This window comes from Sus scrofa, chromosome 3 (assembly GCF_054392235.1).
Source record: "Sus scrofa isolate SSC_HxYL_T2T_F1_AM1 chromosome 3, Sscrofa_HxYL_maternal_Yorkshire_Landrace_v2.0, whole genome shotgun sequence".
NCBI classification, from domain to species: domain Eukaryota; kingdom Metazoa; phylum Chordata; class Mammalia; order Artiodactyla; family Suidae; genus Sus; species Sus scrofa.
In genome coordinates, this window is record NC_139385.1 from 26224872 (window position 1) to 26250781 (window position 25910).

At 45.4% G+C, this 25910-nt stretch overlaps 2 long non-coding RNA genes across 6 annotated transcripts in view; one reads left to right on the forward strand and one right to left on the reverse strand.

Annotated features, from left to right (window-relative positions):
- The window catches only part of LOC110258473 (uncharacterized), a 365891-nt gene extending 340072 nt beyond the window's left edge, over nucleotides 1-25819 (forward strand). For 2 of the 3 annotated variants that reach the window (XR_014840499.1, XR_014840496.1), the window contains one exon: nucleotides 23789-25819. This is a non-coding gene — a long non-coding RNA (uncharacterized LOC110258473). Of the gene's footprint in view, nucleotides 1-112; nucleotides 249-762; nucleotides 2532-23788 lie in introns of those variants that run through there. The other variant, XR_014840497.1, reaches the window with a different exon arrangement.
- Nucleotides 76-15543, reverse strand: LOC146404485 (uncharacterized). 3 transcript variants are annotated; one of them, XR_014840488.1, is made up of 4 exons: nucleotides 15120-15543; nucleotides 4310-4461; nucleotides 3835-3987; nucleotides 76-1174 (listed from the first exon to the last, which is right to left on the reverse strand). It is a non-coding gene; the product is annotated as an uncharacterized LOC146404485 (long non-coding RNA). The 3 variants fall into 3 exon arrangements; XR_014840486.1 differs by lacking the exon at nucleotides 4310-4461; XR_014840487.1 differs by lacking the exons at nucleotides 3835-3987; nucleotides 4310-4461.
- Nucleotides 25820-25910: the final 91 nt, after the last annotated feature.

The following is a 25910-nucleotide window of genomic DNA, read 5'->3' on the forward strand; positions in this document are numbered from 1 at the left end:
CTACTACTAGTGTCTAAAGCACTGCAGTATTTCAGACACCATTACCTTATTAACACAAAAAAGCAACCCCAAAAGTAGCAGCTTCAAACATCAACATTTATTACTATTACAGATGGTCCCAGTGGGTCTGGAATTGGCTGAGTTCATTCAGATACTGCTGGTTCAGCCTCTCTGAGGAAGGTGCAGTGCGAAATTCTCTAAGGTCTGAGGTCCCGTGGTGGAGCAGCAGCAATGTGTCCAATCCATAGGTGGGTTCAATCCCTGGCCTCGCTCTGTGGGGTGAGGTTCAGGTGTTGCTGTGATGTAGGTCTCTCTGAAGTGGCTCAGATCCAATACTGCTGTTGCTGCTACATGGATCATCCACTGAAGCTCCGACTGACCCCTACATAGACTGGGAACGCCCATATGCCACAGGTGCGGCCCTAGAAAGATACATACATAAACAAAAGAAACTGGGTGAGGTTGATGTCCTCAAAAATTGTTTATTCACACACTAGATGTATAGACTGTAAAGCCTTGAATGGGGAGACAGAAAGAGCTGTTGCTTCTTAATATTCTAAGGGTGGGGCAATAACAGATGAGACCAGGGCTTACATGTAGGCTTAGAGGAAAGGCCATGTGAGGACAGAGCCTTAAGGCAGCCATCCAGAGTCAGGGAAGAGAGGACACCCTCGAAGCCATCCCTGTTGTTGTCACCTTGATCTTGGAGGTCCAGCCTCCAGAACTGTGAGAGAAGAAATGACTGTTGCTTACGTTCCCCAGGCCATAGTATTTTGTCATGGAAACCCTAGCCAAGAATCTGAAAGTGCCACTGACAAGGATGATGGGGATGAGCACATAGAAACTGAGGTGGTGCAAAGAGAAGGAGGAATGAAGCATCATCAGGTTTGATTCAGAACAATCATGCCTCTTCCTTACAATCATCCGAGGAGGAGCATTTCCATATCCCGGGATTTTGGAATAAGTAACACATCATTTTTGAATACGAAATCTGGAGTCTCATCCAAAGTAAGTGGTGTCCATCTTCCACCTAACCTTCCTCTGAGGAATCTGAGAGCATTTACCAGAGGAATTCTGCTCTGCACAAATGGACATACTCAACCTCATTGAGGAGATCCAAGCTAACCCTCACTCACGGGTGGCAGAACAGTGGCATCCTCCATGGGTTGATGACCTGAAACAGAAAGAATGGTAGATCGTTTTGGCACAAACATGATGAGTGTATTGGGGATCAGCAGGAATTTCAACTGGAGGCCTGAAACCATGACCAACCATAAGCCATCTCCATCAAGGCAAGAAAAGGAGACTGCTTGCACAGAGGATAAGAGACAGTTTGGAGAGGTCAGTCAATCAATACAGAGCCCATGGCTCATGGCTCTTCATTGGTGGAACAACTTGCAAGGAAAGAAGGCTGTCTTATTCTTGTTGGGCTCTGCCATGCACAGGGCAGAGAAGTGCTTCCTGCGGGTCTCCCAATTCCATTCAGTAGAGTTTAGGTTAATTACTTCTCATGAGGGGAGAGATATGGATTCAGCCCTCTCAGAAGGGACCTGGTCCTCCTATCTAGCAGACCATGTGTTTTCTTCAGGGGGCATCAGTTTCCATCTTGGGTCCCAAAGGCGGGAGTGAACTTACTGTTGGAAAGCACGGTGGAGAAGCATTTGGAACAAGCAACACTGTATGAAGTGCAACTCCAACCTACCACAAGATACCACCTCGCACCAGTCAGAATGGCCATTATTCAGAAGTCCACAAATAGCAAGTGTTGGAGAGGGTGTGGCGAAGAGAGAACCCTTCTGCAGTGCTGCTGGGAATGTAAGCTGGCACAGCAACTACAGCCAACAGTACAGAGGTACCTTAGAAATCTACACATAGAACGATCATATGACCCATCAGTCCCACTCTTGGGCATATAGCCGGACAAAACTTTCCTGAAAAAAAAGACACATGCCCCCACATGTTCATTGCCGCTCTCTTCACAATAGCCACCACAAGGAAACCACCCAAGTGTCCACCGACAGTTGACTGGATTAGGAAGAGGTGGTGTGTGTGTATATATATATATATACATACACACAATGGACTACTACTCAGCCACAAAAATGACATAATGCCATTTGCCGCAACATGGATGGAACTAGAGACTCTCACCCTGAGTGAAATCGGTCAGAAAGAGAAAGACAGATACGATATGACTTCACTCATATACAGCACAAATGAACTGTTCCACAGAAAAGAAAATCATAGACATGGAGACCTGGGGGGAGGGGAAGGGAGTGGGAGGGATAGGGAGCTTGGGGTTGAAGAATGCAAACTACTGCTTCTGGAATGAAGTACCAATGACAACCTGCTGTGGAGCACTGAGAATAATATCTACACACTTACCTCACAACATGACAATGGGAGGAAAAATTATGTATGCATGTATGTGTAACTGGGTTCCCATGTGGTACAGTGGGGGGGGGGGAAAGAAGATGTAATCAAAACAAACCTTCATGGCAACAAATAAATAGAACAAAAATCTCTATTAACATTTGAGGATATATACACCAAACATAAAAAAAAATAATTTTCAGCAGCTACTCAACCAGGGAGACTTTTGTTTCCCACCCCCACCCCCACCCCCACCCGGAATACTTCATACCATGAAAATGTGTAAGTATATATACACCTACACACAAGTATTACATATTGTTTACATACTGCATGTTTTTCATACAAAATACATTGACTTATTTGTGTGTCCTACCAAGTATTGCCCCCAATAATTCTGTGTTCCTCAAGACTAAGCTTATCAGGAGCAGAATCTAACGACTTAAAGCAAGGCTTGGTATATGAGGGCCACTTGAGATAGCCAAGTGTGGGGAACCTGTTTAGGCACCACAGGGGGAGAGGCCCCCTTGAAAATGACCTTGAGTTTAGAGGGGCACATAGACACACTCTGCTTCTAAGAGAATCTGTGCATATCTCAGTTCCACTTCCTTTACCGTCACTCAGCTGTGAAAGCCCCTGAACCTCAAGGACGGACACTTTAGATACCACATCAAAAGGCATGTTAAAACACATAGGATCATATATCCAAAGAAGAGCAATGTTTAAAGGGACCCTAAGTCAACAATTTATAATGATATCTGCAGAAAAGACAAAGGTTTTTCCAATGTGAAAAGTCTTGCAGAAAAGCATTTAAAAATGACTGCTTTTATATAAAGGATCTCTACATTACGTTAGATATTGAAAACATCTATCACATGCTTATCACTAAGGCTCTTTCCTTCTTTTTTTCTTTTTTCACATGGTTCTACCAGGGGCACATGGAAGTTCTTAGGCTAGGAATTGAATCCAAGCTGCAGATGCAAGCTAAAAGGCACCTGTGCTCATGCCCCATCCTTTAACCCACTGCCCAGCATCAGCATCGAATGCACATCTCCACAGCACCCTGAGTTGCTCCAGGCAGATTCTTAACCCCCTGAGCCACATCAGAGACTCCCAATCTATTTATTCATGCCCCATGTAGTTACAGGTTTGAGAGACCTAAGTAGCAAATGCCATGATGGGAGTAGCAGCAAAAAGACTAAAGACAAATGCAGGCATATTTCCTTTACTTCAGACCTCATTGCAAGGGACGCAAACAATGTGAAAAGGACAACTACTCAGAGGTGATGACCAAGTGGAGGCTTCCGGGACTGACAGATGTAGCTGAGGTGCAGCCTGTCCTGCTGGTGGTATGCCTCGTCATCTACCTTACCTTAGTAATTGGCAATGTCCCTACCAGTCTGCTAATGCACAGTGACTCAACGCTTCACACTCCAGTGTGCTTCTTCCTCAGCCACCTACCTCTGCTTTGTAGGTCTGTGTCATGCCACGAAGGTCACCCCTCAGATGCTGGTGCATTTCTTATCCAAGGGAAGGGAAAACAAATTTCCTTTCTTGGTTGCTCTATCCAGTTCCACTTTTTCATTCATCATCCTGGAGATCACACGATGGCTCCTACAAACCACAGATGACGTGATCACAGTCATGGCTTCTGACCATGGCTGTTTGCCAACCCTTGCTCTATGAGAGCAACATGTCCCAAAGTTTCTGCCTCTCTCTCACGGCTACCATTATAGTCATGGCTTTGTAACTGGTCGAGCCCAGACCATCCTGATACCCTGTCTCTCCTTCCTGGGACCCAATGAAATCAACTGCTTGTATTGTGCTGATCCACCTCTCTTCATCCTGCCCTGCTCAGATATGTATGTTAACATGACTGCCATGTTTGCGGTAGCTGGTTTCAACCTCTGCTGTTCTCTCACACCATCGTCCTCACCTCTGACGTTTTTATTTTCACAGCCATTCTGCGTTAACAGCTCTGTTGAAGGGAGGCCCAAGGCTTTTTCCAGCTCTGGGTCCCATCTGCAGGCTGTCACTCTTTTTTATGGATGCTCTTCTGCATATATCAGGGGCCTCCTTCTGAAGCATCTGTAGAACAAGGCAAAATGCTAGCTGTTTTCTATATCTTTGTGAGTCCCCTGTTAAACCTTTTGGTCTACATAGCCTTTGGAACAAAGATATCAAAAGGGAAATAAGGAGAGGCATAGTCAGAAAAATTGTCAAATAGGGTAGATATCTTCATCTCAGGTGTGTAACATATGCTGCGTATTCCCCTCACCAATGCGTGAACATTTTACAAAAGAAAAAATAAAAAATCTCTTTGTCACTGGGTACTTTGTCCTTTGTAATTGGCCTAAAAGACTTGGAAGAGTGTGTCCAATCATTAGCCTTTGTCTTCCCCGTGTATTTCAATGAATGAAATGTCACAAAGGAAATCAAAGAAAGCATTATTATTGCTCCATAACATCAGTAAATGATGGGTAATTCTAACCATGGAACGCCAATGAGTATCATGTTATAAAAGAGGGAATGACTAATGAGACTACAGTGGTGGCCATTTGGATTTTCAGGGCTGAACGATTTCCAACCAATGTTCCAGAAGCTTGCCAATCACAAAAGGGGCATTTTGGGGTATTTTTCCCCCTTAATTCAAATTACATAGCAAATAACATCTTGAAGATTCTTGGGTTACTACTCCGAATATTATCTTTAGTTTTTTAAAGGTGTTACATTATTTTTTTATTGGTGAGGATGACATAAAAATAGCTGACCATGCCTAGGTACTCCTCCTGTGTCAGGCACACTGCAAATATATTACCTCCTCAGAGGCTCACACAAATCTCTTGAGCCAGCAACCATTATTATTTCCATTTTGCAAACGAGGAAATGAGTATTTCGGTCCAGTATCTTTCCTTTGGAGTAACGTGTTTCAGTGGAATCCTCTTTCAGTTAGACCTCAAAGGCCCTTAGCACTGGTCATGTAGTTGTGTGGTTTTGTTTTTTTTGTCTCTTTCGGGCCACAACCACAGCATATCCAAACTCCCAGTCTAGGGCTTGCATTGGACCTGTAGCTGTTTCCTACACAAGAGCAACGCAGGATCTGAGCCACACAGGCAACATGCACTGCAGCTTCTGGTAAAGCCAGATCCTTAACCCAATGAATGGGACCAGGGATGGAATCCATGTCCTCATGGATACTACACTCAGGTTTGTTACCACAGAGACACAATGGGAACTCCCACAGCTGTTCTGAAAAAGCTAACTTCCTGTATGTAATAAAGCATTAGAAACTTCTTACCCTTTCTGTGGGTAGATCATCCGGTTCTTAAATCAAAATGGGGATTGAATCTGCATGAAAGCAGCCACCATGGGTAACTTTACTCACTTCCTCGTTTTTCCTCCCCTTCTATTCTTTGCCCTAGCTGGCTGTTTCCAAAATCATGGTTGCTTATATAACATCCGCTCCATATTCCAGCTCTGTCCTATCTCCTGTGAATGCTAAATCTGTACTCACTGCAACCTCAGGCCATGAATTTTAAATAATGCTATGGAATTTCTATGAGAATATACGCAACAGTGCACTGTCCAAAACTTTCCCCATAAAAGAAACTCTTGTGATCATATGTGACAAGATCAACTTGAAGACGACAAAGAAATGACTAATGCTGTAGCCAGCAAGAGCCCCAAGGAAACTCAGGGTCTATCTTTTATTAGGATTGTGAACAAAGGCTGTTCATCAAAGTGTGTGTGGAGGGGGGGTAAAAACACCAAAGAGTACGGATACAGCTTGCTAAACCAACACCGGAGGAGTGTACCTCTTGGGTGTATGATGAACAGTTTGCTCTAACCATCGTCCGATCTGATCTCAGCAAAGCCTTAACATTTACAGCAGGCCTGAGTGTCCCTTCACAGGGCCCATAACTCTTCACTATCTGAACTTCTTTCCTAGCTTAACCTCCTTGGCATTCCAAGGGGAGATCATGGTTTTTCCATGATCTCTATATTCTATTCTCTTTCATACTCTTAGCTCTGTGCTTTCAAGTTTGAAGCCTATGGCCCTGTTTTCTGGCACCCACACTCTTAGCATCTACAGAGCTTTTTTTGTTTTCGTTTGCTATGACTACACTGTATTTTATAATACCCTGACTTAGTTTCAGTCATTAGACAAGCTCTGTATTCAAACGTTATTCAGCAAGGATCCCATGTAATGAACACTCAGTTATCTCCTCCACCCTCTGTCACAAATCCATGAGTGGGTTACCATTGAGGCTTTGAGCAAGATTCATGCATAGGAATTTATAAAATAGACCCTGGAACAAAAGCTGAAAAGAGCATTTGTTATTATTCACTACAGGAACACTGAGACACAAAGATATGCTTGCTGCTTTTTCTATGCTCAAGACATCAACGTGGAAAAGCATCACTCCATGGACTATTGTCTGGGTTGTATGTATTGTGTACTCAGAAGCAGGGCATTATTACCTCTGAGTATATACTCTGGCTATATGCCTTCTCTGTCAGATTAGGCTTAAAAACTCCCTTCCTCCAAAAAGCCCTCTGTATCTTTCACCTGCTTCTGATATGTTTTGGCTTTGTATCACCAGGGAACATTTGACCTCGACTACATGACCATGTGTTCCCTAGCAGTAAGATGTTAAGAGCATTTGTAAATGGTCATTATCTATAGCTTCTCTACCTACCAAAGGTGGAACCATTCATGGGAATGTGAATTCAAACATGGCCTGCATTTTTCCCCCCCTAAATGTTCATGCTGATAGTCTCATCAAGAGATAGAAAGTGTTCCTCTACTCTCTACCTATGGGGTAGTCAACAGCATGCAGGGGAAGAGGTACATGAGGATGAAACCTGATTATTAGAGGGCTGGGCAACTTTCTTTTGGAATGCTCACCTACTACAACAGGATGAATCCTTTTAGAGCCCAGCTTCCATGTTGTGGGATGCCCAAAGCCATGTGAAGAAGTCAGGTGCCTCCAGTTTGCATCCCTAGAGGAACTCCCAATTGACAATAGGCATCTCTGCCCAGACCATGTGAGAGTCCAGCTACATAAGCCCCCAGATGATGCTACCATTGCCAAAATTCCAAGGAGAACCATCCAGCTGAGCCTCGTCAACCCAAAGAACCATGAGAAATAATGCAGTGGTGTACCTTTGTTATGGAACCAGCCATGAGACCACCCTCCACACCCCATCTTTGGACCCTAAACAGAAGCCTCCCTTACTTAGAGTTACATCCCACTCAGGTTTGTGCTGTCGGTAAGATTTTGAGGCCATGGCCAGAGAGTGGAGAAAGGACTCTAAGGTAACTTCTCCCCAGAGGGAGGTCAAGTACAGTACAGGAATTTTAAGGTGTAGGAGGCAGAGAGATCCTCAAGGCTTTAGGGATGGGACAGAGATGATCAGGCGTAGTTGGGGACAGCTGGAGGATGTGGCATTTTCCACATGCCTCTCAACATGGCACCAATCGTGTCTAGCAGAGTGTGATGCTCACCTTTGGGAAGACATCTCAGAATGGTACAAAAAGGAAAGGAAACTTGTGGATGATGCCATGTGTTCGCTGCCCATGTGCCTCCTTGTCATCAAGTCAGAACTAGGTCAGGGTGTGTATCTCTGAAAGCACAGAGATTTCAGAGTATAGCTGCAAAAGACTCTGTTGAACACCAAGTACTTGTGAAACAAACTCAGAGATAAATTGAAGTGAGTGTCCTCCACCTCTCAGGGAGGAGCAAATGCCTACCAATAAAAGTCCAGGACCAGATGGCTTCCCAGGTGAATTCTGACCCGAAGACACAAAGAAACAGATACCCACCTTTGACCTTTCCCAAAAGGCTGAAGGAAAACTCCCAAAGATATTCTTTGGTGTCACTATCACCCTAAAAACTATAGTTCTGCATCATTTATTAATATAGATGTAAAAATTCTCAACATTTTCAGCACCCAAATCCAAAAACCTCCATGTGTTTAAAAATAAAAAATACACCACGACCAAGTGGTGTTCGCCCCAGGTTCACAAGGGTGGTTCAACACACACACCTCAGTCAATGTTGCACACTACATTAACAGACAAAAAGCATTAAGAACATCTCAACAGAGGCAGAAAAAGCATTTGTCCTAGTCAAACATCCATTCTTGATAACTTTCTTAGCAAAACGGGTATAACTTTATGTAATAATAAATAAAATACACTCACAACAAAACTGACAGCAAATAAAACACTCAATGGAGAAAAGCTGAAAGCCCTCCCACTCAAATCTGGAACAAGACAAGGATGCCCACTCTCACCGCTGCTATGCAACCCAACACCGCAAGTCCTAGACTCAGTCATTGGACAAACAAAAGAAAGCCATGGTATCCACATTGGAAGAGAAGTGGTAAATTTGCCACTGTATGCAGATGACCTCATACGCCATCTGGAAAACCCTAAGGACTCAACAGCCCACAAACCACTCAAACTGATCAACAAATTCAACAAAGTAGCAGCACATAGAACCTTAACTTCCAGAAATCAGTCACATTTCTGTTTACAAACAATGAAATATTAAAGAACACCAAAATCCTTTTTAAAATGTCATCCAAAGACTCTGAATACCTGGGACTCCACCTGACCAAGGCAAGGAAAGACATACCTGCTGAGAACTAGAAACCCTTAATCAAGGACATTAAAGAGGATGCAAAGCCATGGAAAGACAGTCCATGCTCCCAGGTGGGAGAAATTACTGCTGTAAAAACGGCCATACTACCCCAAGCAATCTACCAATTCAAGGCGATCCCTATCAAATGACCCATGATGTTTTCCACAGAACCAGAACAAGCAATCCCAAACCTCATTTGGAACCCCAGAAGACCCAGACTTGCTGAAGCAATCCTGAGGAACCAAATGCAGGCAGGAGGCATGACTCTCCCACACTTCAGGCAATGTTCCAAAGCCACAGTCATCCAGCCACTGTGGTCCTGGTACCAACAGAAGACAGACCCCACAAATAAACCCAAACGCCTACAGTTAATTTCATCTTCCATGAAGGAGGCAAGAATCTAAAAGGGGAGAAAGACCATCTTTTCAGCAAGTGGTGGTGGGAACATGGGACAGCTGCATGGAAGACCAATGGAACTGGAACACACCTTCACTCCACACACACAAATCAACTGAAAATGTCTTAGAGATGCAAACCTAGGAGAAGACACTTTCAAACTCCTAGAAGAGAACATGCTAGGCCAAACAGTCTCTGACATCAACCTTACAAATATTTTCTCAGGGCAGTCTCCCAAAGCAACAGAAATAAAAGCAGAAAGAAGCCAGTGGGACCTAATAAGACAGGCTTTTGCACAACAAAGAGAACCCCTAAAAACACAAAGACAACTTAAATAATGGGAGAAAAGACAGTTTCAAAGGATGCAATCGACAAGGGCCTAATCTCTAAAACATACAACTTACACCCCTCAACAGCAAAAGAGCCAACCACCCAACTGAAAAGTGGGCAAAAAAACCCTGAATAGATACTTCCCCAAAGAAAATACATGACTTAGGTATGTCCAAAATGTAACATACAGCACAAAGGAACCTTTCCACAGGAAGAAAATCATGGACATGGAGAACAGGCCTGTGGTTTCCCAGAGGGAGGGCAGGAGAGGGTGTGGGAATTTGGGGGTTAAGAGATGTAAAGTATTACCTTTGGAATGGATAAGCAATGAGATCTGGCTGTATGGCACTGGCAACTATACGTAGTCACTTACGATGAAGCATGATAATGTGAGAAAGAGAATGTATATACGTATGAGTGACTGGGTCACCTTGCAGTACAGTACAAAATAGACAGGACACTGTAAAGCCACGACAACGGAAAAAATGACATTCCTTAAAAAAAGAGTAAGGTTTGAGCTGAATCTCCACCCCAGAATGTCCAAGTTAAAAACACTAGGACAGCTTGCTTGGTGCTTCTAAATCTCGTTTTCCTCCCATGTACAGTTGAAAGAAGATAACGCATCTGTTGATAAACAAAACTGCGTATGGAGCATCAGCACTTACTGCTACATAGCATTATCATATCTTCCCCTACAACATACGACTTCTGTATAAAAACATACCTTTTGCAGCTTCCTTTCCAAACTCTATCTTCTTTGCAATTAAGGTTTCTTACTCGCGCTCCAACTTTCCTTAACACTTCATGTAAAGCTTTGTAATTCTAAAACTATACTACAGATTGGAAACTTTGTAATTCTAAAACTATACTACCGTTTGGCTTGTACCAGAGTTTCTCTTATACACAATGAACTCCTTAATAAGTTTCTGTATCAGAATTTTATTTCCCCAGGACATAGCAAAATGGCTGCTGTCCATAAAATGTTTATCATATGAGAAATGTTTCTAGGGAGACTAGCTACTGTTTCTAAATAGGCCTCATCCTCCTAGTATGTAGCAACACTGTAAGAAAGATCTCCATCAATTGGAGAGAACATAAAAGAAAACAAAAAAGCAACTAGAATGTTCATCTATTTTAATAAAATCTTCATGTTTCTTAAAATGGAAAGGTCCAGGAAATGTTCAGGACGAGGAAAAATATTTACCAATGATCCCTCTGGCACAAGGCTATTCCAAACATGTGGACTGCCACAAACACATTTTGTGTTGTTTCAGGGAAAGTCGGGATGCATGTATACACACACAGGAGAATGTATGGTACACTCTTCCCGTTTCACTGAAGTCATTAACTCCTTCCAATAAAATTGAAAGTCGACTTGCAAATACCTTTAATGTTGACACCACCATGTCACTGGTGCAGAGGAATGGTTTTTCTGATTGGTCCAATCCATATACTGCATTGCCTTTTTCTACCACATTACACTGACTGCAACTTCCAGTACTATGCAGAAAGTAATACTAGGAGAGGCATCCACTCTGGTTTTGATCAGAGGGGAAATGTTTTCCATCAGTTCACGTTTAAGCAGCATTGATGTTAGTTTGAAGTGCTTTTTAATACTGGAAATCAAGTCCTCTTCTGTTCTTCCTTTCCTGAGAGATTTCCTCATGAGCATAATGAAAATCTTGCATGCTTTTTGTGTCTGCATCTGTTTCTCATGTGACTTATTTTTGAAGACTGAACTAGCCTTGCATCTCTGGAATAATTCCAACTGAGTTAGTGTTTATTGCCTGGCAATAGCCTTTAATCACTGTTACCAGAAACAGACAACTAAGGCAAGGGATCGATCAACCCATTTAGAAAATACAACAATGTAAACACGTAGGCACCCAACAAAGGAGCACACATCAAGAAAAGATTAATGGACATAAAGGGAGAACTTGATAGGAAAAACAGGAGTAGGGGACCTAACATCCCATTTACATTAATGGATAGCTCACCCAGACTTAAACACCAGTAAGAAAACACTGGCCTTATGTGACTGACACATCACATCCAACAGACGAAATTGATAATTGTATATATCCACAGACACACATGCATGCTGAAAACAGGAAAATACGGATTCCTTTTAGGTGCACTTGAAACATTCCCCAAGAGAGATCACATCAGACACCACAACCCATCCCTGGTCCAATTAGGACAACTGAAATGACACCAAGCATCTTTGGTGATAGGAGAATAGAAAAGACTTCAAGAGGAAAAAATGCACACACACAAATAACCAGAGAATAAACAGTAAGCTAAGGAACAACCAGTGGGTCACTAAAGAAATCAAAAGAGAAATGTAAAAATTAAAACATGACAATTCAGGAGTTACAATTATGGCTCCGTGGGCTAAGAGACCAACATAATGTCCCTAAAGAGGGTGATTCAACCCCTGGCCTTGCTCAGTGGGCTAACGATCCAGTGTTGCCATGAATTGCAGTGTAGCTTGCAGATGCAGCTCGGCTCCAGGATTACCTTGGCTGTAGCAGAGGCCTACAACTGCAGGTCCAACTTAACCCTAACCTGGGAGCTTCCACTGGCCAATGGTGAAAACCATAAAATGAAAAACATGGCAATTCAACACCTATGCAACAACACATCAAAAGCATGTCTAAGCAGAAAGCTCATCATGACACATGCTTGACTCAGGTCTAAAAAAAAAAGAAAAGAAAAGGAAGCGTTCCCTTCCTGGCACAGAAGAAATGAATCTGGCTAGGAACCCTGAGATTTCGGGTTTGATCCCTGGCCTTGCTCAGTGTGTTAAGGTTCTGGCATTGCAGTGGCAGTGGGAGACCCGCAGCTACAGTTCCAACTAGACCCCCAGCCTGGGAACCTCTATATGCCTCAGGTGTGGCCCTAAAATTACAAAGAAAAAAAAATTGCAACAACCAAACCTCCCAACTGAAGAAAATAGGCCAGGAAAAACAAACCCAATACAATTACTTCAAAATAATATTCTCAGCCCATGTTTTTTACACTGCTAAAGCTTTAACTCTCATTGTAATTTTACTCATTTTGGGACATTTATTTGCTTTCAACTAGTTCTTTACAATCAGCTGTCTTCACACGAGTGAGGAAATGAAATGCAGATTTTTTGAGTATGCTTGCATTGAAATGACTCACACTTCAATACTTGGACGTGCTGGGCAACAAAACAAGTCTCAGCAGATTAACTGAAATTATATCAAGCATTTTCCCCCATCACAGTATGAAACCAGGAATCAATGACAGCATCAGAAATGGTACAACACAATCATGTGATAGCTAAACTACTGTCAGTAAAAAACCAATAGGCAAGGGGGGGGGAAGAAACCAAAGCAATTAAATACCTGGAAACAAAGAGAAAATCAAAGACAACAGCACAGATTCACAGATATAAAGAACTTGCTTACCAGCATGGAGAGAGAGGAGACGAAAAAGAGGCAAGGCATTAAGAGGTAGAAACCACTCCATGTAAAACAAATAAGGTACAAGGAATACTGCATACCACAGGTAACACGGCCAATATTTTGCAGTAACTTCTAGCTATTGTATTCTGTTTAGTGGAATACAATCTATAAAACTATGCAGGAGTTCCCGTAGTGGCACAGTGGTTAACGAATCCGACTAGGAACCATGAGGTTGCGGGTTCGGTCCCTGCCCTTGCTCAGTGGGTTAACGATCCGGCGTTGCCGTGAGCTGTGGTGTAGGTTGCAGACGCGGCTCGGATCCCGCGTTGCTGTGGCTCTGGCGTAGGCCGGTGGCTACAGCTCCGATTCAACCCCTAGCCTGGGAACCTCCATATGCCGCGGGAGCAGCCCAAGAAATAGCAACAACAACAACAGACCAAAAGACAAAAAAGAAAAAAAAAACAAACAAAACTATGCAGCCACTACACTGTAAACCTGAAATTAACATAGTAGTATAAGCATACTGTACACCAATTGAAAAAACTACACCGACAAAGGACATATGATAACACCATAACCAAAACAGAAAAAGCACAAAAATAAGTTAAAAAAAAGTAACCTTCTAACAGTGTCTTAGCACCCCACAGGTCACTGAGGCATTGGCAAGGCCTGCTCTCCTCCAGTACAGTCCAAGGTCAGGCCAGGGGAGGAGGACCACTCCCTCTCTCCTGCCCAGCCTGGGCTACCCACACCCAACCACACCGCCCCAATGTGCAACTCAAATCCCCATCACTCTGCGCCCGACCCCACCTCACCTACTGGAAGGTTACACCCTGATCTGAATTTTCTGTGCCACATTTAGGAGAGTAGGTACCGTCAGGCTAGGTTGTTCAGTCTAGGGAGTAGCACCTCACTAGAAGGAGCTTCAATGGTGGTAGACTTGGCCCTGGCCTATCCCCTTCACCTTGGCAGGGAGAGCATGGCTTGTTACAGGCGAAGAGAACAGTTACCACAAAATGTCAACAGACAACAAAGAACTTAAAGTCTCTAAAGTCCTTCAGGACTGGAGGAGTGCCTGAGACTAATACAAAAGAAAAGCTGGAGATAAGCAGCAGTGAGCCCTGCTGCCTGATGAATACATCAAGGTGTAACACTTACTAGAATCTATCAATAACTTCCAAAGACACTTGCTTTTTCACAGAGGATTCTGCACAGGGAGTAAATGGGGGGGAGGGGAATATGTAAAACTACAGGTGCAAACAGGTTGATTTTAAGTTGCCTGGAGACAGGCAGATCTTCTGCTGAGCTTCACTCCCCTGGAAGAACAGAAGGAGTTCAGGAAATTTAATAGTGCTAGACACTGCCAACCTTTCCTGCCCAGAAAAAAAAGCTTCCTAGCTACCGCTACAGTTCCAGAGACAGAAGAACTTAAGATTTGTTTCCTCACTGGACATCACATGCTACCCCCCATAAAACCAGCGCTTTGGTAACACGCGACAGGAAACGCGCGCCTCTGCAAGTGGACTCCGCGTCAGGCTCGCGGAGCAGAAACCCCACCAGAGCTCTCCAGGTATTACTTGACGCGAGAGCCCAGAGGCTTCTAGCTCCTAACCCTGAGGCCACGCCCTTGTGTGTTCCTGTTGGCATACCAAGAGCTAAGACAGCAGCAGAAAGAGCCCGCCTACTTTTTGCCCAACAACAGCACGACTCCTACGTCCAAACCGGCGGCTTGAACAAACCAGTAGGTGTGGGCAGAACAAAAAGCTCAGCCCCACCAGTAGCAAACCCGCCAGAAAAAGCGCCCTAGAAATCCCAAACACCATCCTTCACAGGCCCCAAGAAAAAATGAAAACTAAACCTCACAGCAACCAAGAGTCATTGACAGAAATCAAAACGAAACTGATCCTCGAGCTCCCTGAAAAGCAAAAAAGCCTACCTTAAGTGGCTTTTTCTTGGAAGCTGACGATGATCCAACAAAGTCAGGGTTCTCTGTTCCTCACTTTCTTCCTCAGTCTTTGCCAACACACTAGAATATAAGCACAGGCCACAAAAGGCGGTAACTGTGCTCCAACACCACCAGTCAGCTTTGATGCACGAAATGGAGATCTTCGCCCCACAGCAGGTCGCTCCGACCGAGAGGCAAATAGCTGCAGCATAGGAACGGCGTTCTTGCTCTGCGAAGTCTGGAACAGTGAGTCCTCTCAAGTTTGGAGATGGTTCTCCCCCCAGTGAAGAAGAACAGCTCTCTCCGGGCGCTCTACCAAAGCGCCCAGAAGCTCCTGCAGGACTCGTTCTAGGATCAGGTGAGGCGGTAGTGCACAGCTCCTCCAACGACGCTCTTCAACGGACTGGCCGCTGCCCTGAGGCAGCGCGGCCTTGCCTTATATACCCACCTCACGGACCTGTTTGAGGACCGCCATTCTGCAGCACCATGCCCCCTAAGTTCCTGGCCCAACCCACCTGCTCTGTGCGTGCTTGCGTCAGCACCACTTTGGTGCAGGGGGTGGGGTGGAGGGGCAGTTGCATCCTGTGATTGGTTCCAAGGCAATGCCTTATTTGCATGGGCAAAAGTATATAAGGCAATGCCCCAGAGAGCATTCTGCCAGTACCTGCATCTTTCTTCTTTGTTCTATCCCAGGCTTCTTGTTTCTGGTAGTAAGCACTGGCCTGTTTTGTATCACCCACTTCCCAGTCCCTATCTTATGGAACATTTTAGCATTACCCGAAAGGGGAGGTTTTCCATTGATCTGGCTCTGTGTCCACAATGTGTATTTAGATAGTCCCTTTCAGAGAAGGAACTATTTATTTTTATTTACTTGTTTTATGTATGTATGTATGTATGTATGTATTTTTAGGGCCACACCTGTGACAAATGGAAGATCCCTAGCTAGGGGTCCATTTGGATTGGTGCTTCAGCTGCTGGGATACACCACAGCCACAGCAGCAGGGTGTCCAAGCAATGTCTGCAACCTAAACCAGAGCTCACAGCAACGCTGGATCCTCAACCTCCTGAGTCAGGGAACGTATCAAACTCACATCCTCATGGAAACTAACCAGGCTCATCATCGCGGAGCCACAATGGGAACTGCCTTAAAATATTTTTAATCTAGTCTGCTAATCTCTCTCTCTCTCTCTCTCTCTCTCTCTCTCTCTCTCTCTCTCTCTCTCTCTCTCTCTTTCTCTCTCACTCTCTCTCTGTATTTTATTGATTATTTTATTTTTGCCGTGCGCATGGGATATGGAAGTTCCCAGGCCAGGGTTCAATATGTGCCAACCCATGCCACAGCTGCGCCAAGGCTGGGTCCTTAACCCACAATACCACAGTGGGAGCCCTGCTTATCTCTTTTTACCGATGTAGGTTGACTGTTTACATTGAATGCAATTACTGATGTGGTAGGCCTTCACTCTACCATTTTTGTTTTACAGCTTTCTTTTTTTTCCCATTTTTCTTCTCTTTATCCTGCCTGTTTATGGGTTCGTTCAGGGCTTTATTAGATTTCCATTTTTCTTTACATATAATCATTGAGTTTCATACAGTTTTCTACGTGTTGATTCTAGGCATTATATCATATAAATGTATTACCTTCCACAGCTTTCCTCCCCACTTCTCTCTCTCTGGGACTCTGGGGAGTCAAATGCTGAAATTGGGTTAGAGTCCCACAGGTCCCAGAGGCTCTGTTTTTGTTTGTTTGTTTGGTTGGTTGGTTGCTCATTTATTTTCCCTCTGTTGCTTGATTTGGTTAGTTTCAATGCTCCCAGTTTCCAGTTCAGGGATTGTTTCTTCTATTCCCTCCATTCTCATGCTGAGTCCATTCACTGAGCTTATTTTAGTTATTGATTATTCAGTTCTAACTTTCCCAACTAGTTCTTCTACTTATGGCCCTCAGCTTACATGGGTTCCATTTACAACATTTCAACTTTTTGAAGGTGTGAAAGTAGCACATATTCTGAAGAAACCATACATTGAATTTTGATCTTGCCCGGGTGACAGGTGGTACCATCCTCTTGGGATGTTGGGCAGGGGCTGTGAGATGTGGATCCCCATTAGGCACACAGTTGTGAGGGTGAACAACCAACACACTTAACATCCATGGGCCCAGACACATTTCTGGTTTTAACCTTCACTCCAGTATTCAGTACATTCCATAAGATATTCAAAACTATATTATATAAGTCGCTGCTGTTGTAGATGGTTTGGCCCAACTGTAGGATAATGTAAGTGTACTAAGCACGTTGAAGGTTCAGCAGTTAGAACATGTGAGAACTGTTAGACCAGAGTTCCAGTTGGGGCTCAGTGGTAATGAAATCTAGTTTCATCCATGAGAAGGTGGGTTCCACCCATGGTCTCCCTCAGTGGGTTGAGGATCTGGTTTCGCCATGAGCTCTGGTGTAGGGTCACGGACGAGGCATGGATCTGATGTTGCTGTTGCTATTGCTGTTACTGTTGCTGTGGCACAGGCCAGTGTCTATTGCAGCTCCAATGTGATCCCTGGACAGGGAACTTCCATATGCTGTCAGTACAGGGCTAAACCAAAGGGAAACAAACAAACAAACAAACAAAACAAAACTGACCAACGTGGTCTTCCTTGGGTCCCTGGCCCCAACCCATCTGCCTTCTTCTCTTTCCTTCTCATGGTCTTATGTTTATTTTCTCTACAACATCCTAGGGTTTTCCTTGCACTTCTTGGAAAGAGTAGGGCCAAGTGCATCTTCTCCATCTTTCTGGAATTGAAAATGCAGCCCCTGGTTTTCAGCTCTGAGATAAATAGATATGCTTTAAGGTTTTTTTTTTAATATATATTCTTTTCCATCAGGGTATATCACAGGAGATTGGATAGAGTTTCTTGTGCTATACAGTAGGACCTCATCACTTTCCCATTGTGCATGTAATAATTTCCATCTACTCACCCCAATCCCCAGTCCATCCACCTCACTTCCCCCTCCCCTTGGCAAAATGTCTGTTCTCTATGTCTGTGAGTCTCTTTCAGGTTCATAAAAAGGCATTGTGTTCAATTTTAGATTGCACATCCAAGTGATATCATGTGGTATTTGGCATTCTCTGGCTGACTTACTTATTTCACTGAGCACGAGTATCTCTAGGTCTATGCATGTAAATGCAAATGGCATTATTTCATAATTGTCTTTGTCTGACTAGTAAATGGCATTATTTCATCATTGTCTTTGTCTGACTAGTATTCCATAGCATATATGTACCAAATCATTTTTTTTTGTCAGTTTCCAGAGATAATGTTTCAAGAAATTAAATTATGGTTGATTTACAATGTTGTGCCAATCACTGCTGCAGAGCAGAGTGGCCCAGTCATGTATATAGGTATGTATGTGTGTGTATATAAAACTTTTCTCATATTATCTGCCGTCATGTTGCAGCCCATGAGACTGCATAGAGTTCCCTGTGCTCTAGAGTAGGACCCCATTATCCATTCTTATTTTAAACGTTGGCACCTGCCAACCCTAAATACACATCCAACCCATGGGGAGAATTTCTCCCTGTGTGGAGTTGGGGGTAGGGGTCTCTGAGGAGTGTTGGTGAGGTCACCACCTTCCCTGACTTCTCCTTGAAGTACCAGTCTCCCTTGCTTATCCTATCCATCAGGAAGGATTCAGTGTAGATCCAGGTTTCTCCTTATGCCCACAATTCAGCAGGAGATGAGAGGAGGAGCTAGGTTTCCCAGAGCTGGCACTGCCACAGCTCCTCCTAGCCAGATGCCAAGGGACTCCATGGATTGGTAGGCAGTGGGAAAGAGCCAGGCTTTGGGGGTTTCAGGGGCTAGGATCAGAGCAATGAGAAAACCAGGCAGCTCCCCCACCCCTGAGAAGCTCATTGGGCTGAATGGGAGGGCACATGAGCTTACCTGCTGACCAGATGGGAGAGGTGGCAATGAGGGAGCTAGAATCCCTTCGTGGCCACAGAGGAAGGATCTGGGTTCATCGCTTACTTTCTGATGGGCTGTGCTACCTGGCCTGTCATCACCCCTAAGATTATTCCAGAAGGGGATGGTGAGTTGTATGCTGACTTCCCCCACCAGTGCTTCTGGACCACATCCATCCTCATGCCCTCAGCCCAGAAGAGACGTGGGTGGAGAATACAAGGCCAGGTCTTTAGGTCATTCAAGGAGACATCCCAGGGGATACAAGCCCGGGCATTGATGCCTGGGGTCTGGTGCTTCCGCCCTCCTGATGGTCCACGGCTAGAGCAGAGCCCATTTGCTGGCAAGACAACCCCTGGGCCCCTCTCCTGCACCTCCTGGATTCACCTCCAGCTCTCTCCACCTCTCTTGTTCTGATCCTCACCATCCTCCACTTCCTCCTCACTTCTTCCCCTTCGTCCCCACACAGAATGAAGGCAAGCCCTGCCACACCACCCAGAAATCTACAGCCCAATCATGAGGCCAGTACCTGTGAGCACCTCCTCCTTCGAAAGCCATGAGCTCTCTGGGTAGTCCCACATGGCAAACCCCTCTCCTGAGTCAAAGGGAATGAAGGCAGGAGGCCCACCTAACTTGGGCCAGCCCTCACCTCCACTGACACCAAGGGCTCTCTCAGGGCTCTGCCTTGGCCCTCTCCTTTCCTCCTGTCAGCATGCTGCCACCCCACTCACCCTGCTCACGTCTCTCATTCCTAGTCACCTCCCCAAATCCCCTACTCACACCCCTCAACACCATCTCCCCTCCCCTCATCCCCTTCCTACATCCTGTCATTTTGAGCACAGCATAGAGCAAGAATATGCTTGCATTAAGAGTTAAAACCTCTAAAAACGCCCTGACACTTGAGCCTTGAGTAGGAAGCTCCTTCCAGAAGGAGTATTGTCTGGATGAAAGATTTCTGCCTCTCATTCACAATGGAAACATGGATCTTGAGCTGGCGAGGCCCTTCCTGGGCTTTGAGAACCGTGACAAGTGTTAAACAACACACTTAAGCCTTTCTTCTTCAAAACACTTTTCCACTCCCTCAAGAATACCCTCCCTAAGGGTGTTCGGCTCCACTTAGGAAGGTTTACCACTGAGAGCATTAGCTATCAAGTTTCATTGTGCTTTCTGTAAAGCCAAACTTCCAGATGCCATCACCACCTGTTTAGTGCCTTATCACATCCCATGTACAACAGCCAGCAGACAGGGCAGGTTTTACCAATCCCTCCAGACAGCTCACACCAGGTATAGAGATGAGCCCATAACTGGGTGTCCATAGCCTGCAGTACCTGGTAAGTAAGTCTCAAGAAGGCTGGTAGAGGTTTTCAGGTCATGGGATTGGGGAGCTGGAATAGGCTCTACACTTGATCAGATGGCAGCCATCAAGATCCCAGAGTGAGGATTACTCCCACCTACGAGACCTCCTGTTTCACAAGCTGGGATTTGGCCTTAGAGAACTGGTAGCCCACCTCGGCAAGGCTGAGATTTGGCCTTAGAGAAATGACTCTCAGTCGACAAATGAGAGTATCATCTACATAGTGTAACAGCTTTCCTCCTTCCTTAGAATGAGCTGTCCTAAGTGTAATTCTCTTAGGTCCTGTGCTAAGCCCTGTCCAAAGTGAAGGGTGTTGCCTCTAAATCCCTGAGGCAGGACTATCCATGGGAACTGCTGAGGGTTTCCTTCAGGGGCATTCCATGCAAAGGCAAAGAGGAATTGGGATTCCTTTGCTAGTGGAATGTAGAAAAAGACACATTTTACGTCAGGAGCCATGAGCTATTGAGACCCTGGAGGAATCTCTCTGAGCAGCACATAAGGGTTAAGTACGGTGGGATGCAAGGGGACCACCTCATTTACGATCCTTCAGTCCTGGAGCATTCACCAGGTCCCATCCTTTCAACTCACCAGGAATAGTGGAATGATACATGGGGAGAGGGTGGGCTCCAGCAACCCACACACCAGGGATGTGTTAATCATGGGTTGTAGTCTTTCCTCAGGCTCCCTTTCAAGGAGAGGCTGTCTTTGCTTGGGAACTATGGTGGGGTCTTTAAGGGAGATTGCCACCTAGAATGCCCTGTGAGCTCATTGAGATTCTCTGGTGCCAGAGCTGGGGGTCACTGTTCAATTCCCAAGGTTCTGCCTCCTGAGTCTCAGGTGGTTTTTGTTCCCTGGAGCAACTACGGGGTTGCAAGGGGCTTGGGCTGGGAGTCCAACCTAGAGGTACAGGGATTCGCACCTTGGAGAGTAGGTCCCTTCTTTGTAAGGGAATGGGGCATTTGGGGACCACCAGGAAGCTATGGGTGAATGTTACTATATCCCACCACCAAAGTAGTGTCAGCGGGATGCGCCTAGTGGTGGCTTTCCCTGTGACGCCCAGAATGGTGCAGGCCTGAGAGGAGAAGGGTCCTGAGTAGGAGATTGAAAAGGAGTAGGCAGCCCCAGGTTCCTACAAGAAAACTTTTGGCCTACCTGCCGTGTCCTGTTGTACCCTTAGCTCCAGCCCCTTGAGGATGATGCCAGAAAGTGGGGCGGGATGGAGTGGGCGGCTTCAGTCCCATTGGACCACCATTACATTTGGGTTTGCTTCTGACCCAGGGGCCCCAGGGGCAGAAGGCTCCCCAATATCCATGTCAATGACACGTGGGGCAAGCTGTTTTAGGTGGTCGGCTCCATCTCAGACACTCTTTGGCCCAATGCCCCAGCTGTCGGCAAATCCGGCATTTCCCATCTGGTTTACTTCTAGGGGCTTTAGTGGAGATCTGAGTGTTCCCCTGGAGGCCATAAGCATTTGGGCATGCCCCAGTTGCTTTTTCTTCTCATCCTCCTGAGCCTTGCCCTCCCTTTCCTGCTCCCTATTGTAATAGGCATCGGTGACCACTTGGATCCTCTCATCTAGTGTGTGCTGTGGTACATTCTCAAATGTGATTCTCATGTGTGATGTACATTGGGTCAGGAATTTTTATCCGTTAAGATGACCTGCCCTTCCTAGGACTCCAGGTCTAAGGTTGTGAATTTCTAGGGTGCCTGACATAACCTTTCCAGGAATGCAATAGGGTTTTCCTTGGGTCCCTGGTCCACTGCAGCTACCTTTGCATAGCTGATGACCTTAGGCACTTTGATACATAGGAGTTAATGGTCTCTTTCCCAAATATGGCCTGGGTTATTTTAATTCCCACTTAGGTTCTGAGGGGAGGCCTGGCAATTCCTTCTCTGGCTACCTACAATGAGACTTGTGGAGCCCAGTGTCATATTTCCTAGCTTTCCTGATCTTTGGACTCTGTCCTGGGTCTGTCAGAGTCTCCCTGAGGGTCACCATTATATCTTTAAAGTTCAAGGCACATTGGAAGGCATCTATAGAGTGGCTTGTCTTGTCTATATAGCTCCCCAGGTCCTGTTTGATTTGTTTTAGTTCAAGGAGAGGAGGGATTGGGTAATAGTCTTTGGGGCCCCAATTCCCCTTTCTGTCTCTACTAATGGGCAGATTTTAACCTTTGACATGGTCTCCTCTTCTCTGTTTTTGGACTTGTGAGCATGTCCCCATTATTCCTAACTGTAAGTTTGGTCTCAAGGAAGGAGGTAATTCTGGACGGCTTTGGGGGACCTTTGGGGTCACCTCATGAGGTTTTAAATTCTCCTGAGGTGGAGAGACCCCTCCCATTATCTGGCCTTTAGTGGGATCGCACCTCTGGTCAATATCCAATCCACACTTATGACTTAGCTCCTGTTACCCCTCAGATGGAAGATTACCTGCACAGAGTGTATTTCCCTCGGTTTCCCCTGCCAATTGAAATGAAGCCTAGTTGTAGGATAGTGTTCTAATTTATGATCCCATTCTCGGGCCAGTGTTCCCCACCACAGCAGCCTGTTTTGAATCGCCCAGGTCAAGGTGTCCATCCTACCCCACCTAACAGTTGATGAGTGCCCAAAACAGGAGGCCTGTGATCAAACAATGAAGACACGTGCAGGAAGAGGAGTGCTCTTTGGGGCACGGCTGCATAACCTTTTTCCCATGCAAACAAGGCATCCCTGCCCTGAACCAATCAGAGGAGAAGAATGTGGTCCCATAGAGACAAAAACAAACAAACAAACAAACAAAAACAACAGAACACCCCCAAAATCTCAGGCATTATGCAAGCCTAACCCAGGGGGTTGGGCCAGAAAATTAGTGGGCATGAACAAGAGATGAGGGGGTCCCCAAACATGTCCATGATAAAGGTATATATGGGAAGATCAAGTTGCAGCCCCAGCCAGTGTCTACCTCAGCCTGGCCTTTTGTCTTAGATCATGAAAGAAGAGCTTGGTGTACTCTGTTACTGGACTTTTGGTTTCCATCTTCAAGTCGACTGGTGGGAGCATTTTTCACATGGGTCCATGGACATGAATCACTCGAGAAAAGCCCAGGTCCAGGCTGTTACACTGCACAACAATTGAACACTTGATTGCTTCCTCCTTTTTGCTTGGAGCAACAGATGTAAATTGCTCATGGAAAGAGCCTAGAGCAGAGCTGTTACATTGCATTCCCATCTGACAATTGACTGCCACTTCAGAGGCAACAGGCAAGAGAGTGTCCATACCCCCCAGCTCAGGGCAATGGGTCTGAACGGTTCATGGAAACAGTCCAAGTCAGAGTTGTTACCCTTCACTCTTCCAGACTCTTGATTGTGATCTCTCTTCTTCCAGGTGGTGGATCTGAAGGACTCATGAAAGGAGCCCAGGCCAGAGCTGTTACACTTTTCTGTTCCAGACTCCTAATGGTGATCTTACTCATTTGGGGTGGTTGACCTGAAAGACTCATGACAGGAGCTCAGGTCAGAGCTGTCTCACTGCACTATTAAGAGTCTTTATTGCCAGCTCCAGGGCAACCATCAGGAGTGCTTTTTGCTCAAGGCAATGGATCCAAATTGTTGAGATCAGAGATGTTACATTGTATAGGTCCTGGATTCTTGATTGTGACCTCCTTTTCACGGAGGTGGGGGCCCGCAATGTACCTTAATGGCTCATGAAAAGAGCTTACGTCAGAGCAGTCACACTGTGGTGTCAGTTCTAGGGGAACTTCCCTGTGAACCAGAACCACAGCTTTCCTTTGCATGTCACTCCTGCCTGCAGAGACCTCCTACCTCCGTCCCTGCAAAGCAAAACCACAGGATCTCTCCTGCTTAGGCACCACTTCCAGGCCAGATCTACATCCTGGCCTACTGCCTGCCTCCATCCTTGTGCCCTGTCCTACACCTCCAAATCCTTGTTTGGGATGGGCAAGGACACAGAGAGATTGCTCAGAGCAGAGGAAAGGAAACTGACACCCAGGGCCAGCAATGCACTGGCACGCAGTGAAAAGAACATCTTAATCTCTTTGGACTGGGATTCCTTTTTTTTGCTTTGTTTTGCTTTCTTCAGTTTTCTGGAGGTTTCTTTTGTTGTTGTTGTTTTCTCATTGTTAATATCACAACTGATGCAGAACCTAGAACCTGGAATAGGAAGGGAAATAAAAAATTGCCACTAGACAAGTCCTTTTATTCAATAACTATAAAATATGTGTAAGAATGAAAGTCAGCTAAATTCCTCTAGAACATGCCAAATGGGTGTGACTTTTACCAACCCATTTAAAGCTGGCTGGAAGACAGGCAGTGAAACGTTCCCTTCCACCCCCACCAGCCACCCCCACTGACCACCAGCAGGCCAGAGAAGAAGTCAGAGTGGGCACTCAGCTCTATGGACTGAGCAGGAATCTTTGGCATGTTCACACAGATAAGGAATCTGAAGGTGCCAGGGGTTTAGTCAGACTAAATACTTGAAGGAACTGCCCCCTCTATACAAGGCCAGCCACCAGTCCAGTCAGGAAGAGGGAGCAAAAGGAAGCTGCCACCCACTTCACAGGTCCCCTCCCTGGGAGATCCTAGACATCACTTCCTGTGTGATGACCATGACCAGTGAGGAAAAGGAAGGCCATTTCAGGTAGAGGAGCAGAAAGGAAGGGGCTCTGGCAGGCCCTGAAGTATCCCGTCCTTGGGCCCCTTTTCCTTCTGTCCTTGTATCTCCCTCTGCTGGCACCTGCAGGGCTTGCTCAGCTGAGTGTGCCACCATGAGAGCACTTGCCCTTGGAGAAACCATTGCTTCCAGGGTCCCCTGAGAAACCCAGATGCCAGCCCTTCTTTCCCGCTCCTGCTCAGGAAGCATCTGCTCGCTGAGGTATCTTTGTCCCCCTGACCCTAACACTAACCCTAACCCTAACCCTGTCCTGATCCTATGTAGCCTGTTTCCCCATGTTTTATCTCTGAGCCCCTGTGGCCTGGAGTGTGATCCCACAGGGTCAAGATGAAAAAGGTCATGGCCATATGGGGAAGGGACATGAGGGCTATCTCTGTACACAGAAACTGACCTGACCCCACTCCCTATATTCTGAACAGTTTCTCTTTTCCAGTTTCTCCTTTCCTCTATTCTGAACAGTTTCTCCTTTCTCTCCTCTCAGAGAAAATGAAATTCCTATTTGGTGGGGATGGGAACCATAGCAGGTTTCTGGCACGTGGATCCCCATGTTAGCAGCAGGTCAGCCCAGAGTGTCCAGCAGTAATTTTTACCATACCTCAATTAAGGAATAACTTAAATTTAAAATTAAATTTAAAAATAGCAACCACAAAACTATTTCACATAATTACAGTAACATTCGTACTTACCTAAAAATACAAAAAAAAAAAAAAAAGAAAGGAAAAAAAACCTTTCTATGAACAGGCCTTGACGAAAGACTACATGTAGCAGATGCAGAAGGAGATCAGAGATCATTTCAAGGGCAGAAGTGCAATGAAGC